General features: G+C 39.9%; 1 protein-coding gene across 3 annotated transcripts in view; it reads right to left on the bottom strand.

Moving 5' to 3' along the window:
- arhgef2a (Rho guanine nucleotide exchange factor (GEF) 2a) overlaps nt 1-13218 on the bottom strand; it is a 78607-nt gene that overhangs the window by 53064 nt on the left and 12325 nt on the right. Inside the window, exon 1 of one of the 3 annotated variants that reach the window (XM_078290496.1) lies at nt 7302-7390. The exons of the other annotated variants lie outside the window; for them this stretch is intronic. The gene's annotated coding sequence lies outside the window, so the exon portion shown is untranslated. Of the gene's footprint in view, nt 1-7301; nt 7391-13218 lie in introns of those variants that run through there. 3 annotated transcript variants of the gene reach the window in all.

Below are 13218 nucleotides of genomic sequence, written 5' to 3'. Positions count from 1 at the left end.
ACACAACACTACGTCGAGCTGACGTCACTCAGAAAACCAGACTTTCTTAAAGGGGCCGTGTCTCCTTAACCCTGAGAAGCACACAATATAGCGTGTGTTAAACATACCCAAACCACAGATTATGGTGAATAATGTCCATAGAGTCCGCCACATACGTCCCCCCAGAATTCACCATAACAGAGAAAGTCAACGTGGAGGGGGACGGATGGCCCGGCTGCAACGTCTCCGCAGAACGGGAGCGGGGGCCAGGGCAACGGGTCGGTCCAAGTGCAGGTGAGCTGGTTTGAGGCGGTCCACAGAAACGTGCTCCGGCTTGCCGCCGACGTCCACCACGAAGTGCTTGTCCCCGGTCCCGTAGCACCGAGTCCATGAGGTGCTGGAAGGTCTGTGCGGCGTTCTTAAGGCCGAACGGCATGCGCAGGAACGCAAACAGTCCGAATGGGGTGATCACCACCGTTTTGGGCACCTGGTGGTATCCACGAACGAGGTCCACTTTGGAAAAGATGACTTTCCCCGCCAGGTGGGCGGAAAAGTCCTGGATGTGCAGAACTGGGTAGCGGTCCGGCGTCGACACGTTGTTGAGATGGCGGTAATCGCCGCACGGGCGCCACCCGCCATTGGGCTTCGGGGCAATGTGGAGGGGTAAAGCCCACGGGCTGTTGGAGCGGCGATTGATGCCATAGTCTCGAACTCCGTCCTGGCGATGGCGAGCTTGGCCGAGCTTGTGGTGTTCCACTCCCACGCTTGGCGGTGGATGACGAGAAGGTGGGCTGCGTGCAGTTGAACTCCTGAGGGCCGACACCACGTAAAAATATCTTGTGGCGTCCGCGGTGATCTCCCGAAGCGCGAACTGCGCTTCCATCTGGGCGAACCAGGCTGAGGCAGACGATTCCCAGAACTCCGGCAGTTCGAGGGAAACTGCGTTAGTCGCCATGTTCGTGAAGAGCTGTCACTGGAAACGTCCAGCAGACAAACGTCGGGGTCACCAGTGTAGAAGTGGCAGGAATGTGGAGACGGACAACTTTTCTCGTTGACTACACCAACTCGTGTGTCATTTATTTGAAACTCATAGAGCAAGACAATTTACATCGCGCTGCCCAAAAACACAACAACACTACGTTGAGCTTTCTTAAAGGGACCGTGTCACATTAACCTTGAGAAGCACACAATATAACTGCGTGTGTTAAACATACCCAAACCACAGATTATGGTGAATAATGTCCATTGAGTCCGCCACAGTTGGGCTTTTCATTTAATCAAGAATTGAGCCCACAGCTCATCAAAACATCTGACTGTAAATGGTACTGTACACAGCCACAGTGAATTGCTGCTTACTCGATGTCCAATCATCATGTAAAAAATAGAAAATATTTTCATGTCTTGGTAGATCAATGGTACAAAATTTCAGACTTCTATCTGAAAAACTGAATTTTTAAAAATGATTTGAAGTCTGCCCTTATGGAAACCATTGTAGTCAATGGAAAATAGAGCATCTTTAAACATCAGTTTTTCGCTCATGGAGCATTCCATACTTGTACAAATAAATTACAGACATCTCTATGTTGTCTAGATAAAGTACGCAATTTCTCAGAATTTTATGTTGAAAACTGAATATTTGACACTAGTTTGAAATCTGCCTTAATATGGATGGACAGATCTTATCATGCAGCCTGACTGCCTCAGTCATAGCGTGACGCCTCCTCTCTTCAAACCACCAACAGATAGCTCAACAAGTTCATGAGTTGCCCTTGGTGTCAAAGGTTTTAAGTTTGAGTTCTGGGTGATGCTGAGTAAATGCGCTTTGTTTGCTGTAACTCTCTTTTTCCTCTTAATGTTACATCCGGCTGGCCCCGTCCATGACTGCTTGCAGTCCTAGTTAGGGGCCGGCAGCAGCTCCGCTGCCGGTCCCTATTGTATTTGTATGTATTATTATTCTATCTTACTAAAACTGCCTTCCCATGCATGAAAACTCACCAAACTTGGCATATAGCTCCAGTCCCATGCCAAACAACACTCACTAAAGTCTGGGGCGATTAGTCCAGATGGTGATACAGCAGCAGTCTAAAGTTTAAAACTTATGATTAAAAAAAAATCATAAAAAATCAACAATACATGCTACAGCTCTGTAATTTTCTGATATTATCAGCCCAAACAAGACAAAACTTTCATCCACTGGTACCTATACTAAATTATGAACTATTGTGGGGTTTTTCATTTAATCAAAAATTGAGAGCACAGCTCATCAAAATGTCTGACTGTAAATGGTACTGTACATAGCCACAGTCAATTGCTGCTTACTCGATGTCCAATCTTCATGTAAAAAATAGAAAATATTTTCCTACGTTGGTAGATCAAACGTACAAAATTTCAGACTTCTATCTCAAGAACTGAATTTTTTTTAATTATTTGAATTCTGCCCTTATGCCCTCCTCACTTCACTCTCCTTTACACCCTATTTAGTGCCCTTACTATTTCTTCAGCACCCCTTACTAGCACCTTGGTCTCTGCCACTAATCAGCCTGATTGTGCTCACCTGGGGCCTCATGTATAAGTTGCGCACGTACAAAAAGGTTGCGTACGCTGGTTTTCACGCACACGTCGGGATGTATGAAAATGAACTTGACGTGAGAATGTCCCGCAAACTTTAGACCATGCGTACGTTACATTTGTCTGGTTTTGTCAGTTGGCAACGCCAAACTACAAAGTAGTGAAACTCTCCAAATGTTTCAAAATAACGTTTTCACTCAATTCACTGCTATATCTATGAAGTAGTCTATGAAAAACAAGAATTATTTCCGCTGATACACCATAATAGTTTGGTTATGTGGATAATGTTTAAGATTAGAAAGGCCAAAACCCATCTGGCATTGTCATTTTCAATTGTTAGTTCCTCCAACACTGGAGGAAAATGCTATTTTTTCCTCCTTCCATAACTTTTCCTAAATATGAGGGTTTTAAATGAATGAAAAACGCCACTTAGGAAATAGATACAGGCACTCTCCGCTATATCGCCGCGTTGGTTTGTGTGAATGTACGTCTCTCTTTCCTCTGGCTCGCTTCAAGTAGGTCTGACTTATTGAGCGCAATGAAAACCTAGTGAAACTAATTTCCCACAGATGACATCAGGCCTTACTCACAATGCCAAAACTAAGATCGCCAGTAAACTGGACAGTTTTCTTTGTTTATGTGACATGGAGATGTTAACGCACGTCGGGGACTGTACAGTTGCCGAGGCGCACAGAGATCCATGGCGCACAGGAGGCGAGGCGCACAGATCCATCTCTCCTGGGAAGAAAACGCAGTGTCGGGTGGGCAAATGCACTCGGAATAAGTCCTGGAACAACTGTGTGATGTCCAAACGATTTGTGTGTAGTACCTGCTCACACAAACCACCGAAGTTGTGCGCTGACTGCGGGACTGAGCGGTAAGAAAGGAAAGGCCACCCGTGCATAAAACTAAAAAAAAAAATAGTGTAGAAAAAAGTGCCACAAATGGAAAAGCACAGTGCCATATTTGGAGCGGCAGCGCTGCGAACACTGGACATGTCACATTATATGGTTTTGTTTTTAATCTTTGAATCAGTTCAATTGTGCAATTTTACCTTTATTTACAAAAACACTGCATGCGTAAAAGCACATTGGAAATATTTGGAGAGGGGAGCACTGAACACAAGCACATTCACCATCGTTTTTGACAAGAAGGTGACAAGAGGGGCGTATTTATAGTCATTTGCATAGTTAATTCTGGGAGTAGACAAGGCGGGGTGAGAGGCTTGTGCATGTGCGCTCAATTTCACGTTGATTGGGATGTATAAAGGAAAGGTGCGCAGGACCTGGCGTGCACACGGTTTTATACATCTGAAAATTTCTGTGCGTACGTACTTTTCAAGTTTTGTGAGTACGCCATCTTTCAGTATGAAATCTACGTAGTCTTTTATAAATGAGGCCCCTGTTCAGCACTATTTAAGCTGCAGCAGCACTGCTCTCTCCGTCTCATTCTCTTTGTCATAGGGTGGCAGTCAGTTCACCTCTGTGCATGAGTACTGGTAAGTCAATTTCATTTGCTCTTGATTGTTTAGTTCTGTTTGTTATGTCCATATCTGCTACCTTAGTTACAAGTTGTCCAAAATATTACCTTATCCTTAATTATGGACATTTCATTTCAAAAGTGAATTGATTTATTGTATTCATGTATATTGATTGTTAAATGTTTTGATTTCTTTTCTTTGTCTTTGTCAGCTTTCCAGACAACTATCACTTGAAATCATCTACTTCATCAGCCCATGTGTATCTTTTGTTTTCCATATTGTGTTAAATAAATCACCACTGGACTTCATTGAGCCTGGCATTCTAACCGATGCCCCCTGATGATAGTCACCAGCCATTCCTAATTCCTATTTAATACTGAGTAAATGTGCTTTCTTTGCTGTAGCTCTCTTTTTCCTCGTACGGTACATCTGCTGGCCCCATCCATGACTGCTTACAGTCCTTGTTACTTTTGTTATTTGTGTAAAAGCAATGAAAAGGTATTATTTAACTAGTACTTAAAGGCACTATGTTTTGAAAAGTTATAAAGAATTGAGACAGCTATGTGAACTATTTTGAGAGCAGGGACCTTATTTTGAGTTTGGTGTGAAAAATTACATATGTATTTTGCATGAAAACAATGAAAATGTACAGTTTTACATAATTATCAAGGGTTTAGACAGCTGCATTAACTGTTCAACTGTATCATATCAATTGAAGAAAACCAGAACCACTTAAGAGCTTCAAATTAAAGAGTTCATGACAAGAGAATGCAAATCGACTGCTTTCCATTTATTGCTTCCACTCGTTAAGTTCATGGTTTCTGCAGTATAAATCAATAAAAGAGAACATGGTCATTGTACAAAAAACAGAACAGCAACAGTGATAGCGATAGCTTAGTATCAGCAAGAGAGCAAATTTTTACAGTTGATGGATGGCTTCTACAATGGATTTCTCACTGTGTGGCTGTTGAATATTGGTGCAAAATCATGGGTCTAGAGAATTGAATTCTTTGCACCAAACTGTGCTTAAATGTATCGTCTCTTCTCTTTTCCCTGTTGCATCCTATTATTTTTGCTACTGTAATGACCTAATTTCTCTACAGGGATCATATATGTTTCATCTAATTTAATCTAAAGAGTGATGCTGCTCTACCCCACCACTGGTAACCTGGCTCTTCTAATCCACAGAAGTCAGTAATTGCTCGGAACACCAGATGTTGATGAGGATTTAAATTGTAAAGAACGATCTTGATGGCATATGTGTATAACTTTATTAGTCCAATAAATTACTAAGCGTATCATTCCCGTCAGATTCCCTAGCCCTTACTCTTTGATTCTGAGGGACTGACACAAATACCTAACCTTTAGAACTTGTTCACACAGGACGCAGAATGGATGCATATTGGCAGTGTACATAGCCCAATTCCTTTCAGCGCCCATGTTAATGGCAGGAGAGAACACACTGTCCAGTGAGAGAAAGATAGAGATAAATTCTATGCTTGTCCAAAGATTATCCAATCACAAGTCACAATACTGGCTGAAAAATAATCCTAAACAAATCAATGAGAGAAATGTATGAGAGAGACTGTGTTGAATGAAGATGGACCATATAAAGTTAATCACCGCAGTGGAAAAAAACAGGGAGCTATATGACCCTCAGAATTTTTTCTACAAAGACAACATTAAAATAGATAAGGCTTGGATGTTGTTGCTTCAGCTCTTGGAGCACAATGTAAGTATAGCCTATTTTCATGGAGTATTTCTCCTCTGTGCACTTTCAGGGAGAACTGATGCATGGCGCAAGAAAATTCTGCTATACGTCCGTTCCGTGTCCTGGCTGAACCAGGTCTTCCGATTGATGTTTAGACAGATTTTTTTTTTTTGCTATCAGACTCCATTGTTGCTGCGGTGGAAATATCTTGAGGTGACGGCAACTTGTCTTCGTTTGGAGACTTATCAACAGGAGTAAGAAAAATACACCAGCAAACAACAAAATGGGCCCGGGATTGCAAGGTATATTACCAATAGCTGTTTAATGTATTTTTAGGGTACATATTTCCAAGAGGTCCATACCATAACAGGTCCATTCGGTAGAGTTCTAATGTGACCAGCTTAAGTTCCAATATGATCTGAATGCCAACATACTCGGCAATATTAGAGAGCACAAAGCTTTTAGGGGCTTAGACACCAAAAACACATACACAAACATGAGTGTCAGATTGCAGCTCAGTAATGTAATATAGGCCTAATATCATGGCTATTACAGTATAGTACAGCCATGGTTAATTTTTAGGGGCAGATTAACCTTACGTATGTGACTGTTATATTATGAAGATGAGAGCAGCTATGCAACAGATTCTGACATTACATTACATTATGTCATTTAGCAGACGCTTTTGTCCAAAGCGACTTACAATAAGTATATTTTGTCTGACAAGCTTGTTACTTGTTCCGTAAAGCGTTAATATCCATTTCACTCATAGAGCTATCATTAGTCATCTTGCAGGCTATCATAATATATCATAATATTCTCCCTTGAAAGTTGCAAGTTAAATTAGTAAAGCAGCTGATAATGCACATCCGAGTCCAGTCTTGTCCTGTCTCAAATTGATTTCCTTAATAAGACAGTTGATGTTTCATCCATGTAATACCTAAAATGCATTCGTTAGATTTGTATGCTGCAGTCCTCTGAATTTATAGATGAGCACTGGGGTAAAACAACTTCTTCCAATTAGCCTCAAGGACCTCAAGTACACAATCCATCTGAAACTGAAAAGATATTCTCAGTTCTTCAGTCCATCTGAAACTGAAAAGATGTTCTCTGTTCCTCAGTCCATCTCAAACTGTAAAGATGTTCTCTGTTGTTCAGTATTTATATATTTTTTTTCCTTGTTTTTCCCCTTTGTTCCTATATTTTCCTTTGGTTCTAATAAATGTATATAGCCATATGATGAGAGGCTCAGGGTCACCATACACACAAAGAGTGTAGCCAGAGGCTGTGTGGCATGTATAGTAATGGCATAGGGCTGTGATAGTACTGTGCTAGGTGTTAGACTATTGAATAAAAAGGAAAATAGGGAAAAACATAAGTATATTTAAAGACAAAACTTTCTATAAACCTATCATTGTCAAATCTATTTGATAATGGCCATTGACACCACATTTTATAGTTTCTGCTAGCTAAGTTCTGTCAGGTTATCTTTTCTCCCATTTCATTAATTTCCCTTCCTTTACACTCTATGAATGGTCATAGGTAATGGCTGCTGTTACTTACTTAAATTCGCACTGTTGGTTTCCATTGCAAAAAGTGCCCTTTTTGACCAGGTCTAAATTTAATGTTTGTGCCCTCAGCCAGCCCCTGACACAAAACACTGGCATAGCTGTCAGTTCCAAACTGCTTATGTAAAAAAAAAAAAGTAACCACCCATACAGCCCCCCCTCCTGTTTCTGTGAAATGGTTTAGTCCTGTCCTATTCAAACTTGCGGGCGCGTAGCACGCATAGCGTTTGGAGGTGAGATCACGGTGCAGCGGTGCTAAACCACACACAAAACGACACACGCCTCCCGCCCCCATAAGAGGAGAGATTAGGAACCCGACAGGTTAGTCATCAACCTAAACTTGGTCCTTAAATTGAAGGTCTTCAATTTAGGTTTTCAATTAATTTGTGTTTAGCAACAGACCGGAATGACCTGTTGCCAGCTGAAAAGTAACTTGAACTTATTTTCAGTTACATCCCTGTTTGTAACGAATATATAATATGTAAATACTTCAGTTTTGATTGATTGAATGGGTCTTGATTGTTTGGCTTCTCTGGTTTCTAAATTTGCTTCTAAACTCCTAACAATAATAATACAATTTATCTGTATAGCCATTAGCCAACATGCCAAATGTTAAAATAGAACTAGTAGGCCTACTCTACATGATCCCTGTCACATGAATACATAGCTAAACAGGTAATAATAATAATAATAATAATAATAATAAGAAGAAGAAGAAGAAGAAGAAGAAGAAGAAGAAGAAGAAGAAGGAGAAGAAGAAATTGTATTTGTATATCACACTTTAAAATACAGTGTAATCTCAAGGTGCTTAGGGCAGTTGAGCACCTGCCCTCCTAAAAGTCTGTGCACGGCCCTGTGTGGCCTGTTGGTATCCTGCAGGGGAAGTAGTTGGCAAAGACTTCCTATTTTTAAAGCTGCAGTGGGGAAAGGAAGTTGCTGCTAAAGCAACACTGTCAAAGGGTAAGGAGGGGGATACCACGAAATAGAGTTTCCAGACATTACTAATCTGCAGTGGGGTCAAATAGTCTCTACATTTGAAATCAGAGTTTACTCAAGTGGGCTGAATAAAGGCTTATGTCTAATTTACAATTTTATACCGTCAGCATAAAAAGAGGCCTAGAAATGACTTTTTGGTTGAGGTATTTCAAACTTCATGGGCAGCAGGAATTAGTATATTAATATAACATACTAATGACATTTTTATTTTCATAAAGGTTCCACATTGATATTTTCGTGTTTACAAAGTTGTGTTTATACATACCTATATATATATACTGATATATCTACTTATACATTATATTATATGTGCTGCAGAATTTTCACATTTGCTGCGGTTTTTCCTCTGGACATATTTCTGCACATTCTCTGTACACTACCATTACATTTGTACATAACTGCACAACATAACATAACCCATTTATATTCTATTTTATTGCTTTTATTATCATTTTATTTCTTTATTTTTTTACTATTCTTGATGTTTCTACTGTTTATTTAATACCTATTTTCTCATCTATTTCTATACTTATATTGTATTTGTCTTTCCCTTTTCTTCTTAGATGAAGGCTGCAACTCAGAAAAGGAGAAGCCCTTGTGATGGTCACATGGACTCTATGGTAAAAGCAGAAGTCAGACTGGCCTGATTGGGAAAGGACAAACTTGCAACTCTTTACCATGAATGATCTTATTTTTTCATTGACGCACATGCAGTTGGGTTTCAGCAGTTTTCAAGGGCCTGTGATGAAACTCACTCAACATATACAGTTCATGACTATGTAAAATTCTATTCAAGTAGGAAAAACGACAACACCAAAACTATAGTTCCCCGTTTCTCATCTAATAACAGTACTATGCCTGTGAGACTGAGCTGGCTGTACCTAAGTTCTTCAGATAAGACAGGAAATCTGTTTAAAAAGCTATTTGTATTCAGACTTGGACTACATGTATGCTTAATTTTTATTTGGGGCGGTGCATCCAAGATAATGAAATCAGCCATTTGCAACCAAGCAGCCAAAACCACAGGCGCATTTTTAAGCCAATAAGGAAGTGTCGGCAGGCGGCAATTCCTCTTATGTCCACTAGGGGCTGGCTCCAAAAAGACTCAAAACACAGCCCGACTCCATGCAAGTCAACCACAACCCAACTTTTCACTCAAAATATAAAGTCAATAATTTTTTTCCACAAGAGGTTATGGTCTCAGTAGCTAATTTCACTTCTTCTAATGTGTGTCCTTATGCCGATTTTCAAAATAATTGTGTCATTAACGGGATATAACGGATTGTTTTCCTAGTGATTGACAGGTCGCCTGTCCAGTGATCGACAGGTCGCCGATTATGGGCCAATAGTAGGTAGTGCTGCGGCTTTGCTGCACTGGCTCCAAAAAATGTCAACATGGCAGCGATTGTAAACCAAATCTTTTGGCTTCAAAACGCCCCTTCAGAAACCTATGGGTGACATCACACTCACTACGTCCATTTTTTTTAACAGTCTATGTTTGCCACGCCTGGCTCATGGAATGCCAAAGAGGTTTTCAATGTGTCTTCCACATCCCCTTTAAAAAAATGAAGTTGCGTTTAATTCCAGGAAATTGCTTTTAGCTGATTTGCCTTTACCCAGATAATACTTTCCAAGGTAGGCTTCATAAAACAGAATATTTGTGACTTGTTTTAAATGTAAAAAGTCAACCGGGCTGCTGACTGCCATATTAGCCCATTTGCAACTGCGGTATGGATGGACTATTGGAGGAGTATGAATGATTATGAAGGATGTATTATTAGGGGTCCAAGCACTACAACTGCTGGAATTCTATTTTTTTGTTAGGATTCTTCTTCTTTTTCTGCCTTAAAATGATCTGTATAGAGGCCATAAGTCCTGGAGCAATCAAATTTGGGGGATAGATTTAAAATGTCCCACAGCGACACAGATTGGCCAGATGGAGGCGCTATAACAATCAACTTTACGTTTTGGCCAATAACTCCTGAATTCTACAGCCTAGAATCTTTTTAATTTTTCTGAGAGAATTGACATATCCATACCATAGACTGTAAAAAAAAAGATGTCCAAAAATGTATCTAAATCGCTCTGTAATGAGCCTAATGTGCACATCACGTCATGTCTGTCATTTGGCGATGCAGTAGCACTGTACTCAATGTGACAGTCTGTCCCCCGTTCTGAAAACGTTAGTAAAAAAATATTAAATTCCACATTTTCTCCCTACTCACATGTGTTGTAACGGTATTTGTAAAGAGTAACTTGATACTTTTCAATTGGACAAGTGAAGTATTACGTAATTTCAATCAGGAAGACTACTTATCATTCACTCATGCTTTCTCTTTACCCAATCAGTTGGTGAACACTTTCCCTCTTTTCCAGAGAACCAATCAGAGTTAGCCGTCACTTCCCTCTCTTTTTCAAAGAGCCAATCGTCTAAGTGACGGGAGTATATACACGTCACCTTCTATGCTATTGCCCTTCTCTCAGATCTATGCCGTATGCTGCTGTCATTCCAGTCGCTGTGCTTACCTTCTTCCCTCCACCACCCCATCACCACCAATGTCCAGGCTCAGAGGAACTCCCCGGGGGGACATCCTAATTCCTACGTCTATCCCGGATGTACTCCTAACTTCACGAATGGGAGGAGTTCCTCCATGGAGCTTATGCCAAAGTTTACATCTTGTTTTATGTCATGAATAAACTTTTCATTTGAGCATTCATCCTAGTCTCTCCTGATTGAATTGTAACACTGCTGAACACTCAGAAAGTTAACATGAGAGCAGTGCAGAGACTTCATTGCATATTCCACCAGTTGGGTTGCATTGGACACAATGTAAAGACAAGTAATTAACCTTAACAAAGTAAATTTTCAGCCTGTGGGAAACACAGAGGTCCGTTGTCGGAGCATAATTCAAAAGATTAACTAGTCGGGATTAAAAAATCCCGACTAGTTAATCTTTTGAATTATGCTTGATTGATTAACTTGTTGAGTAGGCCTAAAGACAGGTGTAAAAACACGCATTTTCTATTTTCTATTTTCTATGTCAAAAGCTGTTTTTTACATAATAATTAATCAATTAATTGGTCATTAACGTGACTGGCGATCGATTAAGGACATTTCTTAAAATTTGCATCCCTACCCAAGACCTTTATCACATGTCATCCCCCTCTCTCTCCCAATCTTTCCTGTCTATCTCTACTTTCAAATGTCGAATAAAGGCAGCAATTCCTAAAAAAATGCCTGGGATGCCTGATGGAGATTTGTATGACTATAGGCTTACTTGGTATGAACACACCAATGCTCCAGTTTGATTTAAGCAGCATAGGTGGAGCTAATATTCCAGAAATTACAACAAAGTTTCACCCTACTTAGTTTAACCCTAATGTAATAGGAATTCCAGCAATAGGCATATGGAGTTAGGCTATGCAATTTCAGTCATTGAAATTCAGTGTCAGTCAAAGTCAGTGAGGCACAGCTGATCCTCTTCACATTAGAGATAATTCTCATTTTAATTCCTTGTCCAAAATTTCAAAAACATTTAACAAACAAACAGAATATGAAAACATTTGGAACATATGACTAGGGTTCCTGGAGTCATTGTTCAACAGATGTTATCTGCATGCCAAATAGGACAAATCAAACCCCTGTTTATAGCAAAAACTGACTGTGATCCCACAAAGTTGTCCTCCTAAACTAAAATTGTAATGATATCTTCAAAATTGATCATACAGTATATCAAAATGTCCATCTGCAAATAGTTGTGACATGTAAGATTGTCAATGTTACATTCAATGTTAGACCAATGATTTCTATACTCTCAAGATGATGTCTGTAAAGCCATGTTTAAATTGATTGATGGGGGGCACTAATAAAGTTATAATATTATTTCTGAGGCTTTCAACATAGGTTGGACATGAAACTCCATTTTTTTTGTTTCCCCCCTCTGGCACACCAAAGTGGGAGTTGGCCTAGTGGTTAAGGTACATGTCTTCAAAGCACAAGACTATGAGTTCAAATCTCAAACTTGCCATCAACAAGTCAGAGTTATCTGGATGATGTATACTGTATGTTAGTAAAATTGTCTTGAGGTTGATTGATGAGTTATACTTGATTGATCCCACAGATGGAAATCCACTTGTCAAACCAGCTATGATCCTCTAGCATTGTCCTCCTAGACCATAAGTTGCTGAAAAAACCCCCAATATGATTTCTGATCTTCATACCTTAAAGTTAAGATGTCAAAAATTGAGCGTACAGTGGATCAAAATGCCCTACTCTAAATGGTCCAGGAAATTGACAGTGTCAAATTCAAGATAGTTTGATGAATCTTCATTAAAGGAATAGTTCACCCAAAAATGAAAATTCTGTCATCATCTACTCACCCTCATGCCAAATGAAACACAGGTGAAATTTGTTAGTCCATATAACACACAGGGAGGTTGCCAGCACAATTTCGTAGCAGCCTTCTACAAAACAACTGAAGTCAATGGGGACCTGTTCTTTAGAGTTCCAAAACAAAAACAGCCAAACAATGACACTGTGAATAGAAAGACCTATACACCATTATTTGTTGCAAATCAATCAGCTGTAGTTAAGATTTGCACTAAATTATGGTGTAAATATAGGTCTTTTTGGAACACTGAAGAACTGGTCCCCACTGACTTCAGTTGTTTTGGAGAAGGCTGCTATGGAGTTGTGCTGGCAACCTCCCTGTGTGTTATATGGACAAACTTCACCTGTGTTTCAACTGGCATGAGGGTGAGTAGATGATGACAGAATTTTCATTTTTGGGTGAACTATTCCTTTAAACTAAAGCATAATGAGGTCAATGCTCTCAAGATGATGTTTGTAAAGCCATAATGAAATTAACGGGAGGGTTTAGAACTCTATTAGGGTTCTAAATCAATCATAGGCTGCA

This window comes from Centroberyx gerrardi, chromosome 19 (assembly GCF_048128805.1).
Source record: "Centroberyx gerrardi isolate f3 chromosome 19, fCenGer3.hap1.cur.20231027, whole genome shotgun sequence".
NCBI lineage: Eukaryota > Metazoa > Chordata > Actinopteri > Beryciformes > Berycidae > Centroberyx > Centroberyx gerrardi.
Note: the sequence above shows the minus strand (reverse complement) of the source record. Positions and strands in the feature narration are given on the sequence as shown.